Here is a 17,045-nt window from a genome sequence, read left to right as displayed (position 1 = left end):
AATAGGAACGCCGGATTGCTTCCATAGACACCTACCTAAAATAGTTTTTTTTTTTAATTTTGTGCTAAATAAAGCTCACCATGCACGTACAGGCTAAACATGACTACCAACCTAAGAAAGTTATCGAATGCTTCAGCTACGCGTCAACAGATGGCGCTTTTCTTTTAAATTAAGATGTAATGTAACAGCTTATTCACTTGTATTTCACTAACAACCGTGCATTTATTTTTATGTACGCTCAATCTTGTTTCCATCTATGTCCTGAGAATAATGTTTGCTGTCCTTCCGGCTTGATTGAGTGTCGAGAGTGAGGTCCCGAAATGACGGAGTTATGGAGTAACAAACATTAAATACAACCGAATTGAAAACTTACTTCTTTTGAAATCTTGAGGTCGGTCGGGTAAAAGAGGATGCAGATGGGTAGACTTGGTTGGTAGGCCAGTTTTTAAAAGTAAGGCTTCATAAAGTTATATTCAAAAATAGATTCTATTACGTAATAGAGTACGTACCTGAGCGCCTAACACGTGGAGGTAACACGTCGAACGTGGTTCGCGGTAGGCCTTCTGGTCTATTACGTTTCTCTATTTTATTTAGTTTTTCCATTGTACTGCATGACGAGATCTCAGTTCGGGTGAACTATTTTCTACTTACTAATAGGTAGGTAGTATCTTAATTATGATAATAATAGATTCGAATATTTCGAATTAAATACCTACAACCAATATGATAGCGCATATAATGTTTGCTTGCGAAAGTACCTAGGTTTCATTAAACTATTTATTGCTTTTACAATAAATCCTACTACCTACTTTTTGGTCAATTTATAAAAAGAAACATTGATGGCACAGGAACGCGTTTCAGCCTTACCTGACCGATTATCTCTGTCCAAAGATTATCTCCTATTGACTCTGCATTATAGGGAGCGTACATGAACAGGGGGCAGCACAGGAGCTGTCAGATTTTTGGCACGAGGCATAAATGTATGTACCTAGCCCACAAGATGGCCGAACCTACTATGTACAAGAAAACGTACGAGAACGGTAGATGGCAGCACTTGCGTTGGCAATGAATACTATGTTTATGTTTCCGATTCAGACCACAACCCTATTAAACCAGCGTGAGTCATTCTTAAATCGCGGGTCATGATTTAAGAATGACTCACGCTAGAACGGTCCGGGTCCGAGCCAAGAGGTTTGTTTACTTCGTTTCCTTTATTTCGCTTCGCTTTATTTGAGTTAAGTTTTGTGGTCACTGAATTGACAAACGTCAACTTTTGACAATCAAAGTTACTTTACATCGTACTGGCGGCCTAGCTAAGGTGACAAACGCTTGCGCTTTGCCATCGAATCGCTTTGTGTCTCTCTATCACTCTTCCATATTAGTGTGACAGTGACAGTTGCGTTTCATTCGCTATGTAGCGTTAGCGATTGGCATGTTGTCTACGGGGCCTGACCCGTACGCCGTACATCGCCATCTCGTTTAGCTGTCAATTTCGAAGCACGAAATTGTTTTAGTCTTTAGATCCGGAGTCCGGAGCAAGATAACTCTGCACATGGCATTTGCAATGCCAAAGTGTGAATATGTCACCACTATTGTCAAATATCTATGAAAATAATTATGACGTAAGTAATAACGACACGTTCTCACTTTGTTCTATTCCAATGGATGAAAAATTTGCCTAGACGGACTCTACACATCTTGCACAATCAACAGATTTTTGCTTCTACGCGTCGTCTATTGGGGCAGTGGTCTCTCTCTGGATCGTATTAAAGCTGCCATCTCGGCAAATATTGAGTGTTTGCTTTGCCACCCTAATTCGGCGACGTGACGCATTATCCCATTATTTTCGTATTTCGATTTCTCCAGAAAACTAATAGGGACTTAGTTGCGTGGGACAATTGTGGTGGATATACTCGTACTATACTTAGGTATTTATTTTAACTTCACCTTAACCGTGGGACTAACGGCTTGGCCACGACATTACGCGACTGGCGACGGCGGCAGCGACAACCATAGATGGGAACGAAAGGTCCGATCGCTGTGTCTCGCTCCAAACCTATGGTTATCGCTGCCGCCGTCGCAAGTCGCTCAATGTCGTGGCCGAGCCGTAACAGAAAATAAAATAGGCAAAGGGCTATTTTCATCTCTTCTAAATTCTTATTTTGTTTGTTTACAGGTAGTTAAATCCTTATTGACCGAAGCGTCAGCGAAGGTCTCCATTTTAGCTTGAGCAAAAATGATTTCGTACCCGTATGTCCGGCTGTTCTCCTCTATTAAGCCGACCACTGAGTCAGTCCGCCGGACGATATCGGCCGGTCAGTTGTTCGGAACTGTCAAATTTTTGTTCTAACTGACAGGCCGATATCGTCCGGCGGCCTGTTGGTCAGTGGTCGGCTTTACACTTGATTACACGTCGCAATTCTCAACCGGTTCTCTTGAAATTTTGGGATCACGTTCGACGAATATTTTTTTTTCACACCACCTATTCGTAAAAGAGCTTTTTTTCCCTGCTAGGAGGGATCAAAGTGGCACTTTTCCTCCCTGCTAGGAGGGATCAAAGTAACACTTTTCTGTTCTAGCACACTATTTTTAAATTTTTATGCACATTTTTTTAGCTTAAATAATCTGTTTAAGCATGAGATTGTGTCAACACTAAGATTTTTTTTTTCCTCAGAGTTGATGTGAAAAGCAGTATGTGTCACACGGTATCAAAGTTATTTCGTCTTGGGCGTTAACATTTGAATCCCTCATTACGCTCAGGATTCAATGTACGCCCTTAACGGAAATATATCATTTTGATCCCTTGTAACACAAAGTACTATTGTCGATGCAGTTTTTAGATTTTTTTAAATGGCGGAGTCATGGGGGTTTGCGATGTCTACAGCTCACAGAGCCACTAGCTAGCTTTATTTGCAATGGTCTTTTAATAACTCAAGATATGTTATATTATGCGTTAAAATTGAAACGCTTACCTTGTGACAAATTGTACAAGTTGCCTTAGTCACTCCTAGGCTAGCCTATCTTTAGTTATATGTATAATATCATTGGTTGCAGATAGTATATGCCTACTTTCTGGCTTTACTATAAACACTACACCCCACATTCCTATAGTTATTTGTACCTATGCACGAAATAAAGCTTTTGATGCATAACTATGAGTGCTGAATTGACTTAAGATGGAAATTAAGTAGGCACCTACTTAAGTATTAAAATAATGATACAATATTGGGCTTTGAGGTAAAGCTCCTTTAATAATATTTTCTAGAGTTACATGTGACAGCAAACATGTTACTTGAGGGTTTCAGAGTTCATATGCCAAGATAACGCGAACGGAGATGTGCACTTGTGTAGGGAGTGTAGGGATGTCTCTGCCTGAAATAAAATTAAATGTTATCAAGCATTTTCGAATAGGTATTTTAAATTAAAGTATTATAATATAGATAATCGGAAACAGATAGGTACATATTCGATTGAGCCGGATGCAAAGAGAAAGTCATATTTATATTCCCAGGAAATAACTTTTTAAAACTTCGACCACGCTAAGTACCGCTCAGTTTTACGTGAATTAGGCGTTGACACGGTCAATCGGTATTGTTGCTCATTTAAGTTTTTTATAGACATTTTGAAGTCTCCGTCTTAAGGTACGTGAAGTGCTCTTAAAACTACCAACCATCTGCCAGCCCTCACGATTTGACACAAATAAAACACACGCAATGTTTCTGAGGCACACTTTAAGATTGCCAGCATAGCATTACGTACTCTATGCCTTTTGTTATAAAGACGGTTTAGTACCACAACTCTATGATAAGTGAGTTGTTTCAATACTTTCAATCACAGAACATATTAAAGAGGTTAGAATGGCTATCGCGCGCAGTTAGTATCGGAACCGGTGTCGCCGCTCGTTCCTCTCCACATTTACTATAACGGTAGTAAAAACTTGTGTGCCTGGTGAATGGATACGCCTCCTTTAGACAGATTTGATGTCTGGCTTCTTAATCTGAAGGTTATTGTGGCGCAAAAAGGCATGTTTACTTCATTTTCGGTCAGCGCGGGCGAGTAGCATGCGAGCGAGCGTTTGCTCAAAACCGGCGGCGACACGTACCCTGCTCGCATCGCCATTCTAACTTGTTCTGTGCTTTCAATTCACAAGTCATATTGTCGGGTTATGGATTTCAATAACATTTGAAGCGATGCTCTTTCCGATGCCACAGACTTTGTTTTGAGAGCGATATTGACTTTTGAAAAACCAATAAAAGATGCATTTCAAATTTAAATGTCTTTATACAGTCGAGAATGCAAGAGTATTGTGAACCTATAATTTTTAATTATTTACTTATGGCATTATTTATAAACGCTCTGCAACTCTCAATTAGCTATTAATAGTTTGTCTTAATCATCAGACATTTTGAATTACGTAAATATATACACATAGTTGTAATGTAAGCAAGGGGTAAACATAAATTAACTAGTTTAGGCTTAATAAGGGGGTTTGTTGTGGAAGAGACTCACGCTAAAACGAATTTTTTATGACGGGGGATCACGTGATACTTTCTATGTATAGAGAGTGAAGCATCGGTAGGCTCAGCCCGGATACGGACCGATCTAGCGATTCAGCGGTTAAATTCTTCATTGTTGAAGTTCGTGATGTCCATTATGTGAAGTTTCTGCTACATTCTTGATTGTTTACTTCTAATATGCTCTGAATCTTCAGATTTAGTTACCTACGTAGAGCAGTGGAGACAGATCGGATAGAAATTTTGCATTAGCTGTTTTAAAATCGTAGGTGCCCTTTTGTATGTGTATGTGAAATATTCGAAGATAAAGAATCTTGCAGTTTTTCTTATAATGGACAGCATGCCGGTGTCCACTGGGTCCAGCACACAAAGAAGTATCATCATCTTCATCTTCCTCGCGTTGTCCCGGCATTTTGCCACGGCTCATGGGAGCCTGGGGTCCGCTTGGCAACTAATCCCAGTAATTGGCGTGGGCACTAGTTTTTACGAAAGCGACTGCCATCTGACCTTCCAACCCAGAGGGTAAACTAGGCCCGTATTGGGATTAGTCCGGTTTCCTCACGATGTTTTCCTTCACCGAAAAGCGACTGGTAAATATCAAATGATATTTCGTACATAAGTTCCGAAAAACTCATTGGTACGAGCCGGGGTTCGAACCCGCGACCTCCGGATTGCAAGTCGCACGCTCTTACCGCTAGGCCACCAGCGCTTTTTTTCAGCACACAAAGAAGTAATGAATACATAAAAAAGAAAACAAAACTTTAAATACTACCTACACTCACAGGTACGATAAAAAGAACTAGAATAATAACATAACTCCCAAGAAACGTTGTTATTTTATACAAGTTCATATGCAGTTAGTACTTTTTATTCCCGGAGGTAGAGATTGTGAAAACAATGGGACTACGTTCGTATTCTTAGTCTCGGCGACCTATCACCTTAGGCATCTGCCGCCCTCTGTAGAATAAATAAAATGTTCATAAGTACTGGAAATATGAGGAAGGTTCAAAGCGGTTTTGATAAGAAAGCTGAAGAAAATATTAAGCGAATTAATTGAGTAATAACTAAAAATGTTTTTGTAAATGTTCGCAAATCTGAATTTTTCTGGAAGCAGTATTAATTCAATTCAGACTTAACCACTTCTACGACCTCGTGAAAAGTGAAAGTCGTGCGCGTGAGATGCGCCATGCACGCAAATCAACAAGGCGGCGTTAAGGTCGTATCAAAACCGTTACAAGTTGTTAAATCTGAATCGGGCTCCTTAGTGTTACAGTTATAAAAACATTTCCTTAACAAATAAGCGAAAACGACAAACCGACAATGAATTAAAACGTGTGTGTAGTGTACAGTGATCGTTAATTTTCCAGCAATTTTGGTGCAGAATTGTTGGTTAAAAGCATCTGTATGCCCTACTCGAGGTGGAATAGATAATTAGGGTTAATAACAGTAATATTAACCTTAACCAATCCTATCCCTAGAAAAAAATTGAAGAGAACCCTTTATTTTTACTATGTTACTTCTGGTTCTTCGTATCGATATGAAACTTTGCAAGTGTTTGAGGTATCTACCTATCTAATCTTTACCTACTATGTGAATGAATACCTACCTACTTAGGGACTTAAATGTATAAAATTGGTGTAACTATATTAACTAGTCATTGCAATTAAGCTAATTTTAGGATTTAACTCAAAGTGTTTTTAGTCACTAGTCTCAATTTACGTGAGTAAAACCGTAAAATTAGCTTAACTTTTTTTTATAAATTAACTAGCGACCCGCCCTGGCTTTGCACGGGTTAACAAATTATACAATAACCTTCATCTTGAATTACTCTATATATTAAAAAAACGCATCAAAATCCGTTGCGTAGTTTTAAAGATATAAGCATGTACATAGGGACAGACAGCGGGAAGCGACTTTATTTTATACCTACCATGTAGTGATATTATTATGTCTCACGACAGATTACTGCAAATTAATGTACCTACATAATAATCAAATAGCTTTCCCATCCATCGTGGACTTAACTGGGCTTTAAATCTTCCAAGCCTTAATCTTTGCATATATATTGGCTTTAATTGTAAAAACATCGCCCAGCTGTTAAAAAGTTTAAGTCTTTTTAATATTAATGCGGTTTCCTTTCGAGTTATATTGGTTAACTTAAATGAAGTCTTATTTGGCTGCTTTAAAGTCTATCTTTGAGAATATTCCACAGCTTTTCTGAGCATGGACAGTATCGTACCATATTCACGAGTTATTTCGAGTAATCAGCAGGACTTCCAACTGCGTATATTTGTTAGGAATCTCCAGGTCAAGTTATATTGGGGATGAGTTTACAGTCGAAGCAATTTTATTTGTGAATGAAGGCTGATGATAACGTAACCATAATTGGAACATCATTATGGGAAGTGGATGTGATTTCGGTCGCAAAAGGATCTAATTGTGATTTTATAAGGTCACGCATTATGGCATCTAATCTTGTTTTTGGTACTTATGCCTATATTTATATATATATTTATACGATATTCATATTGTTACAATTATTATCCGCTTAAAAGGTGACCAAAATTTTACAGATACCTAAGCTGTAAAATAAAATAAAAAATTGTTTTAGTTTAAAAATTAAATAAATATATAGGCCTCAACAGCATAAGACTTTCCGGTCGGTACTACATCTATTGTCAAGTAGCAGTACTGATAGTTCCGCTACTCGATCCTAGATGTAGACACTGAAATTAATAGTCTAACTGATGTATGGAGTGCGCACTCTTGTCTTTCTATATTTCTCTATGATATAATATAATAAGAAAAAACATCGACCTTTCCGTAGGTACACCTAGTGACAATTCGCCTCGCGTGTAAGTCTAATTCGTAATAGGAATACAAATATTTGCATACAAATATTTTAATGTTGTATATCTTTAAGTTTATGTTAATTCTAGGCATCATATTGATTAACTAGGCGTATACACTACATTAGAAATTCAAAATGTTCAACTAATATTGTTTAAAATACTTAGATCTTGAATGATTTAATTATTTAACAGATAATTAGGTCAACAAGATTAGTAGACTAAGCACCAACTAGTTACGAAACTAAAATAAAGTTTCCGAAGAGCTACGTTAAAAATAGCTCTAAAGGAAAAAAATGTTTGTAACAGAGTTATAAGACTAAGTAGTACAGAAAGGTGCCTACTAAGTGCTGTTTTTTTATTTTATTTTTTACCAAAAGTCTTTTTTCTTTTTACTACCTATATATATTTTATTTTATTAACACCAATTTTGATGTACAAGAGAAATAGCAAATACAAAAATATATAATCTGTCAAACCATATCCGTCAGTAGAAAAAAACGGCAAATTAAAAAATGTAGGCGCGAAGGGTTATCGTCCCATAGAAAATTTTAATTTCGCGCCTTTTTCTACTGACAAAGTTATTTGACAGTATACCACTTAAATCACCGAAGATTTCAACTATCCACTTATAACGATTATGAAATTTATGAAATACAGCCCGATGCCGGGCAAAACAGGATCGGTAAAGAAATCTAAAAAAACACTTTCTAGTCACTCCGTTAAAATAGGCTGAATGTATCGTCTTAAAATCCCTCTTGTGCCCAAAATACTGTGTTGACCTTACCCAAAGACGGAAAACACTTGGCAACGTGATATCCATCACGCCTAGATAATCAACAGGGCACTGATTCACTAATCAATCAGCTAAGGGTCCTTGCACACTAACGCCTTTGGAGATTATTTTCTATCCATTAATGAACTTTTTTTACCACGTCGCGTCGAAGGAAAGAAGCCCGTCCGTGGCGGTAATAACAACAACAAATCGCAGTTGCCAGCGCTTTAAAAACGAGTAGGTAAGCTATATTTTTTTGAAAAACTTCGGAATACTTCATTCCACAGTCGAAGCGTATAAGGCATACATTTCCCCTGAAACTGCACAGAGCGCGACCATTTAGGACTGAGTAACTTACTTTAAATGGAATCCTGGTCTCAAAAACAACATAACACCACTCTTTCTTCTTCTGCACCACTTAAAACCAATAAAGGACTGCTTTTGCCGTCGACTTTTGTAATTCGACCGGGGATTGAAATACGAACTGCAATTAATTTAATAAAAGAGCATCCTGGTAAAAAACAAAACAAGTGGTTTTTTTCTTGAGGGTATAAAAAACATTTATAAAAACAATACAAATGGCGCAAAAGTCAAAAATCCGGGCAGCAACATCGGTTTTGGCATTTTACGGTAACATACAGAGTAATGTATAGGCACAGTTCGAAAACTGCTCCTGCCTTTAATAGGTACAGTCAGCAAAACTACTCGCTGAGCACTTCTACATATAAAAATGTATAACTTCATCTTTAAAGTAGTAATAAGTTTTGCTGAGGGTAAGTACTACCCCACCACGCGTGGCACGTGTTCCAGTACATGACTGTCATCTTTATAGATAAGTCGATAGCAATAGAGACAACAGGGCGTCATCTATTAGACATTGGTATGTCGAGCACTGGGACGTTTACCTCATAACATGCTCACATACTAAGTAGTATTTTGCATCTTGCGTCACACTTTTGTAAACAAATTCTGACAAAAATTGCGTCACAAGTGACGCTTAATCGGCAAAAACGTTTAGAAAACTACGATATGGATTCACATCAAGGAAAGGTCGCCACTTGACCTTTGGTTAGTTGTCACTTCTACGTGCATCAACATTATCCGTAATGGACTTCTTAGATAGAGTAGGGTAATGTATGAAAATACGAAATATGCGTAGAAAAATATGATATAAGTACTACAAGGTGATGCTTCATGTTTGCTAAAAATTAATAGGTAAAAATACAGAATAATAACTTAAATAATATATTTAAAAAAACATTTTATTGCCTCTAGTGGCTCTAAATTAATATTAAGAATTAAGGATGACTCACGTTAGAACGGCCCGGGTCCGGGCCGAGGTATCCGACAGTCCGCCACTTCGTTTTCTATCGAAAGCATCACGTGATTACCGGTCACCTGTTAAAGAAAAAGAAGTGTCGGTTAATTTAACTAGCCATTGCCCAGACTTCGACTGCATAGAAATCGTTAAGCACATGAAAGTACTACACCATATGTAGGTACCTATACCAAGCAGCGTTATTAGGAAACATTTCCTTGATAAAAAGGATTATTAAGTGTTAATTTTGGTTCAAAAGCTTTCCCTCATGGTTTACCAGAGAGCGATGGAGCGCAGTATTCTCGGTGTCAAATTGACTGACAGAATCAGAAATTCCATCTTGCGCTCCAAAACTAAAGTAGCCGACTTAGCCCTGACAGCCGCTAAGCTTAAATGGGACTGGGCCGGGCACATCTGCCGTATGCCAAACGACTTGTGGGCCAAGAAAACTACTGAGTGGACACCGAATATAGTGCGGCGTAACGGCAGACCTCGAAGGAGATGGCGGCACGATCTTGACGTCTTTCAGGAAGATTGGCCTAATATTGCCCTAGAACGAGACGCTTGGAAGAAAGAGAGGGAGGCTTTTGCCCAGCAGTGGGACATAACAGGCTAACAAAAAAAAATTTGGTTATGAACTTATGTGTCAAATTTCAGGTTACATTCGGAGGTCTGCTGCAGCTGCATTACTGTTGCGGTATTACTGCTGTGGCATTGACGTGGCCGCTGTCACTGTACCTACATTTTCTTGAAAACTTCGTGGGAACCTTAAAAAAACTCTCTTAAGTAGACTCAAGTCTTAGGTATATCATTTTTGAAAGGGCACACCGTAAAACTAAACTTGAGAATGAATAATACGCGCACATTACTCTTGCCCATTTAGTTTAATAAACTGTACTTTTAGCACTACCGTGGCCATCTCATCAGTAATAACTAGGAGTATGTTGTCTGCGAGTAGATGCTTTAAAATATGACACTCTGAAGAAATAAGAGCGGATGATTTTGTTTAGAAGATAAAATAACCCGTTTTATTAGTCTTAAGTATTTGGGAATTTAGAATTTAAAATTGTTTTCGTTGTCTTGTTTTTTCCCTCAAAAAATGTAACAGAGTGGAGTTTGTTGTATGAGATTATTTAGTTTTTACTTTTTATCATGTCAAATATAATCTACAGCTTGAAAGACATGCAATAGCACTCGACTCTTTATTTATTTAATTGAGTTTTAACCTAAATAGAAAATTAGGTGTGAAAAATGTGAGGTATTTAAGTTATTAAATTGTAGATTAAGCTGTCCTGGAGGCCAATTCAAACTTGCATTTTGACATCAAATGATGTCAATTTGTTAAGAAGTGCCCTGTGTCATATTCAATTGAAATTGTTTAAGTTGGAATGCCACTCCAGATATTCGAGCCTTCTCTTAAATCGCTCTTAAAATTCGAGACTTAAATTAAATTTAAAAATGGCAAAGAATTCAGTCACAGTGACAATCTTTACCTTTTCTGGAAGCCCAAAAAATACACCGCGGGCGTTAATAACCCGAAAGATTTAAACCACGTATTTTTGAGGACAGTACGAGTAAATAATGCTACATCAACATGGGTCCAATTATGTGTTTTAATTAAACTACTATTTCAGTACAAATTAAATCATATTAATTTGAGATTTTTTAACTTGTGATTTGTTTTAAATAATTATAACTTTATATACTCTAATTAGGCTCTAAAATCGTTGGTTTAAATCTTTCGGGTTATTAACGCCCACGGTGTATATCGGGCGAATGCCTTTAAACCTTTTTACCAATTACCTAACTGTAGGAGAGACACACACCCATTTTAAAGGCTTTGATTTAAACGTTCCCGCAGCCGTCAATCTCGTTTCCGGTCCCGTTTCCGTTTGCGGTGTGACCCGGCAGTAATGTTTTAATAAAGGCTCCTAAGTGGTGATTATTAGATTAGTCTAAAAGAGAAAGCAATATAATATTATTAAATGAATTTGCCTTTTTGTTTAAATGTTTGTTCGTGACTTTCCACTTTTTGTTTAGTCAGACGAAAAAGTATGAGCGAGTTGAACTGTGAGTAAGGTTAGGGTGGTTTCAGACTAGCGTATTTTTCTGCGCGTACATACACAGCTATATTAGAACTTTAAGATACCTTCGTCATTAATATAATAGGATATTGAAACGATATGGATCGGATATGTCAGTGTCAAACAAGTGTCAAAAGTGACGTTTCTTCAAACAACTACGTCACTTTTGACGCTTGTATCTTAAAGTTCGAATATGGCTGACAGTCTTTTCGGCGGTACGAGCTTACACGCGCGTTACTTTTCCCCACATTTGGTTTATACGAGCTTACATGCGCATACGCGTATGCTCGTGTAAAACGCTAGTCTAAAACCGCCTATAGAATTGATTTAGAATATTTCACAAGGACACGAAAACATTCGGGTATGCGCGCACGAGCAACTTTGTCTCCGCAACTTTGTGTTTTGTCTCTGTCGCACTTGACTTCGACACGTGAGTGCGACAGAGACAAAACACAAAGTTGCTCGTGCGCGCCTACTCTAAGATTCAAGCGGCATAATCCGTTATCTTGCTTTTTTCATTCAAGTAAAGTACCTTGATTTCATCTGCAACAAAAATATTATTTATCTCAAACCTGCGTTATTACGTATTTGTTTACATTTGCAATTTCTACTGAATCCAAACAAACCTACTTAAGTACACCGTATTAATATTTAACATGTGAGTGGTGTTTCCCGAGGTGAAATGTTAGGCTAGCAGTGTCCGAATGAGCCCGCAGGGACCGATTTTCACGTGGTTTACCCAGTTTGATGCTTCACTGAAGCCAATTTAACCTTATATTCTGAAATCAAAATGATATCACTAAAATAGGTCATGTGGTTATCATTCGGGCGTGAATTTATCTCGTATCTACTTCTTCAGACAAGTATCGGCGCGAGCGAGAGACACTGGCAAATAATAACATGATTTAGATATCATTTTGATGTCAAAATCTAAGTTTGAATTGGTCTCAATATTTCATGCCGAAATTTGTAGTGTGACGTATTACTCATCATCATCTTCCTCGCGTTGTCCCGGCATTTTGCCACGGCTCATGGGAGCCTGGGGTCCGCTTGGCAACTAATCCCAGTAATTGGCGTGGGTACTAGTTTTTACGAAAGCGACTGCCATCTGACCTCCCAACCCAGAGGGTAAACTAGGCCCGTATTGGGATTAGTCCGGTTTCCTCACGATGTTTTCTTTCACCGAAAAGCGATTGGTAAATATCAAATGATATTTCGTACATAAGTTCCGAAAAACTCATTGGTACGAGCCGGGGAACCCGCGATCTCCGGATTGCATGTCACACGCTCTTACCGCTAGGCCACCAGCGCAGTGTGACGTATTACTAGTATTATTAATACCTATTTTCGTTTTATAGTTCGTTTGTTTAGCATTAGAAAGAACTTGAAAGAAGGTAAGCGATTTTGACATGTCTTTTAATTAAAAACACTTTTTAAAAATCAATAACTATTACTTATGAAAGCAGAAGACTATAAAAGATCGTATTAGATTCATAATTGTTACATATTTACCGTAACTTATTTTTAAAATGTGTTTTTTCAATTAAAAGACACATCAAGATTGTTTATCTTATTTTTAATGCTAAAAAAACGAACTATAGTACAATACAAACACAAAATCGTAAGTCGATTCTAAATTAACAATTCGTTATGGTTCCGAACCGATTTTGATATGACCTAGACGGTCGTCTTTATGATTGGAGCGCATCTCACACTCACGACTTTCACTTCATTTCGCATGCCCCAATCAACGGGAGCGATCTGTAAGGTCGTATCAAAATGAGATCGAAATCGTAACTAATTGTTAAATCTGCATCGGGCTCTCGATGATTTCGCCGAAACCATTAATTTTGGTTCATTTGATTCATACTGAAATCAACGCCATTTACAATTCTGTTATAGTTTAATAAAGGACAATTAAAACATTGAAAATGTTAATTTTAACATTCAATAGCACGTCATCTCAATATGCCTTCGTAAACCACGCTACAAGCTACGGCGTAGCGCTATAAGAGTACAGGTTTCTTACAGGCGTACTCTTTAAAAACAAGGTATGGATTAGATCTGGATTAGTTATGGATCTGATCTGTCAGTGTCAAAACTGACGTTCCTGGCCACGTAGCCAACATGCTAATCACTTACGCACCGTACCGTAAACCGGGGTGACTTTCAAATGCAGGGGCGACTTCGATATTTCAGTTTTTCAGCCGTTACATATTTTTATTCGGATTTTTTAGTAGTAGGTAAACAAGTATGTATAATAATCTAACTTGTTACACGAACAGTTCGAGAAAATAATGAATAATGATAATTTAGTGGCAGTTTTAAAACTATCAAAGTATCCCCAAAATTTCCTAAAGTCACCTCGTTTTACGGTAGCGATCGAAACGCAACTGTCACTGTCACACTAATATAGAACAGTGATAGAGAGACACCGTTTCGTTGTCTTAGCGATAGCGATAGTCACCTTGGCTAGGCCAGCTGGTTGAAAAGAGCGAATAGGTGGATACATTTAGGATGCAACCTAAACTTTACTAATTGTCACTGCTTTACTAAATTACTTACTAATTAACATAGCAGGAGCGAGTTTGTAGTAACGTACTGCTCCCACCGGTTTGCCTAGACGGCTACAGGGTAATTAATAGATGGTCACTTTTACGGATTCTATATTTTGCGAGCGAACTTGGACAACAATGTTTTCGTATACCAACGTTAATTTCGTTCAGGTGTTCTCCTCTACAGATCGCAATCTCGTGAAATTTTTTGAGCAGGGTCAATTTTGTCGAAAATTTTGTTGTAATTACTACCATAGTTAAATAGTCTTAATTACAACCAAATTTTCAGCATAATGAATACGAGTGTGAACTAGGGTACCGGTATTCCTTATTTTAATCTAAAAAACTATGGTTTATATTTTAAAGTGTCGCATATTTGGACCACAACCTGCATAACACCTACGTCCGCCTACGCTGGGCGGACTCCGCTTGGACCAACCCCCACTAGCGCGTATATAAGCGTCAACCCTCCACTGCTGAGGCCACTCTAGTAGCACCTGCGCGTCACTCGCGCCGTGTCCAGACGTGCTTAGTGATTACGACAAACTAAGGTAAGTTCATTTTAGTTGTCAGGTTTATTAAAATTTTGTGAACTTTGTAGAGTTTCGCAAATATTTATGAATACAGGCGATTATTATTAATTATATAAAAATTACAACAGCTGAAAAAATCAGGCGCACATTTCTTTGGAAAACAATCAGAACATGTGATTATGTACTGAAGAATATTTATATAAGTACTTTTAACGTCTTAAGTATGAGTATGTTCGTTACGTATATTAATTATTTTGACAAAATCAGCAACATATATAAACAGACTGGACAATTATAAGAATTTATAATTACCCGACAAAAGTATATAAGTACCGTAAATTGTGCCTACTTTTCTCCCCGCTGGGTAATTTTGTGCTACAGCAGTTTTTATATATGAAAACTATATCACAACCTCAGCGTTACAACAGGATAGTACCTAGTGATGGTCCTTTAAATCGGATTATATATCAAAATACCTACTACAATATAATCATTTTGAAATTAAAAAAAAAATCGAGTTTTTGAGCAAAGTAGGTATTACGGTATTAAAAATGTTAAGGGTAACACTCGACAAAGAACAAACTTATCAAACAAATAATTATTTCGAAGTAATTTGCAATATACCCCATTCAAAATATTATTTGGTGTGTGTTAATCATGTGTTAATCGTGAAATTTTGATATTATGTTTGAAAAGTTTTATTTATACCAGTGACCGTCAGGTGTGCTCGCTGACCTGTGTGACACGTCCACATATCGCACGCCTATCACTTTCTAATCAAACCAAGAATTGTTGTGAAAAAAAAATCTTATTAACTTCATATTGTGATCTGCTCACAAACTGTGGCTACACTGTGTCTGTCATACCCAATTATATTCACGTCTCACCTGTTGATATACCCAAACTAGGGATATATACTTTTAACTTTCTGCTCCCGGTGAAGCTGCTCGTTATGAAGCGAAACAAGTCGAGCAATTTCGACTTCAAAATAGGTGAGTGACCCGTTTTAATATATTTAAAATTTCTGTGTATCACAGAAGTTTCGTTATTAAAATAGGGCCAAGCCTAATTTTCTGATATTACCCTTATTTTCAACAACTGCTTTCCTATTAGGTACTCTGTGTGATAAAATCATTACTAATAATAATATGAACACAAGCGGTGTAACTTGATCCAAGTATAAAATGAAGGCGGTTAAAAATGTATCCAAGTATAAGTAGTAAATTACTATTCTTTACTACTAGTAATATTAAAAAAGCTGTATCTAAACAAAATTCGTCATTAATACCGCAGCAGTAATGATATAGAAAAAAAATACATTTTATAAATATACACTTGTAAAAAAGGGTTAAGGGGTAATACGTCAACAAGCTTTTATTTTAAATGAGATTCTCTAAGTCCGTTTTGTGGTTGTGTTGCAATTAGTTTGAACGTTGACAGGTGAGTTTTTCAGAATTGTCATCTCAAGACGTTTCATAACCGTCATCTCAAGATTTTGACCGTCAAGACAATTAGGTACCTACGCAAAATTGTTCACAGAAGGATAATCGTTGAAAAGTGCACGTTAAATAAAATTCCCGTAAAACAATATAAGTATATAATTATTGTTTCAGACTCTTACAGCCATATTTGAACTTTAATCGAAACTATATGGATTGGATATGTCAGTGTCAAACAAGTGTCAATAGTGACGTTTTTGTTTGAATAAACGTCACTTTTGGCATTTGCTTGACACTGAGATATCCAATCCATATTGTTTAGATATCTAATATTTAACGTATCTTAAAGTTCGAATATGGCTGATAAAAGGGCCTCCGGCACCTTATTTATCCTCATTGTCCTTTCCTGGCCGGTTTATTATGTCATCAACAATATATCAAAATGAAATATTTTTGCAAGCCGAAGCCGACCGCTTATTGAAGCCTGTTAGTAAAAATTCAGATTTTAGTACTGACTTTCATTGGGCTTAATTAAATCTGGTTCAACACTCATTAAAATATGATTAGGATTTTGAATATTAATGAGAGGACTAACTCCTAAACCTGTATCGTACACGCACCTAAATTGGTTTATTTTTTGTGTAATTAAAAAACCATTTCTATTTCTATTCTAATATGTATAAGTCTTAAAAAAAAACGTAAAATCCCGCTGGTAGGCTGGTGTGAAATAAATTTCAGATTAGTAATATAAATTCCGCAACATACACTTGTATGGTTAAAAGTAATTTATTAACGTATTTACATATTGAAACGAGTACCTAGTTGACTACGCTCAGCTAAATGAACAACATTTATTGTGGAAACTTAAATTTAAATACAAACTAAAAATATAAAAAGTAACTACCTACTAAAACCCGTCCCGGACTGCCCCCGACGCAAAGGTGCCCATCACGCTCGCTGCGTTGCCGCGTTGGATTG

At 37.1% G+C, this 17,045-nt stretch overlaps 1 protein-coding gene across 1 annotated transcript in view; it reads left to right on the top strand.

Annotated features, from left to right (window-relative positions):
- The first annotated feature begins 14,394 nt into the window (after positions 1 to 14,394).
- The window catches only part of LOC134652042 (allatotropins-like), a 75,710-nt gene continuing 73,059 nt past the window's right edge, over positions 14,395 to 17,045 (top strand). Inside the window, exon 1 of the mRNA XM_063507195.1 lies at positions 14,395 to 14,646. The gene's annotated coding sequence lies outside the window, so the exon portion shown is untranslated. The remainder of the gene's footprint in view (positions 14,647 to 17,045) is intronic.

The sequence above is a fragment of the Cydia amplana genome, chromosome 11, assembly GCF_948474715.1.
Source record: "Cydia amplana chromosome 11, ilCydAmpl1.1, whole genome shotgun sequence".
NCBI lineage: Eukaryota > Metazoa > Arthropoda > Insecta > Lepidoptera > Tortricidae > Cydia > Cydia amplana.
This window is presented reverse-complemented; position numbering and strand designations above follow the sequence as displayed.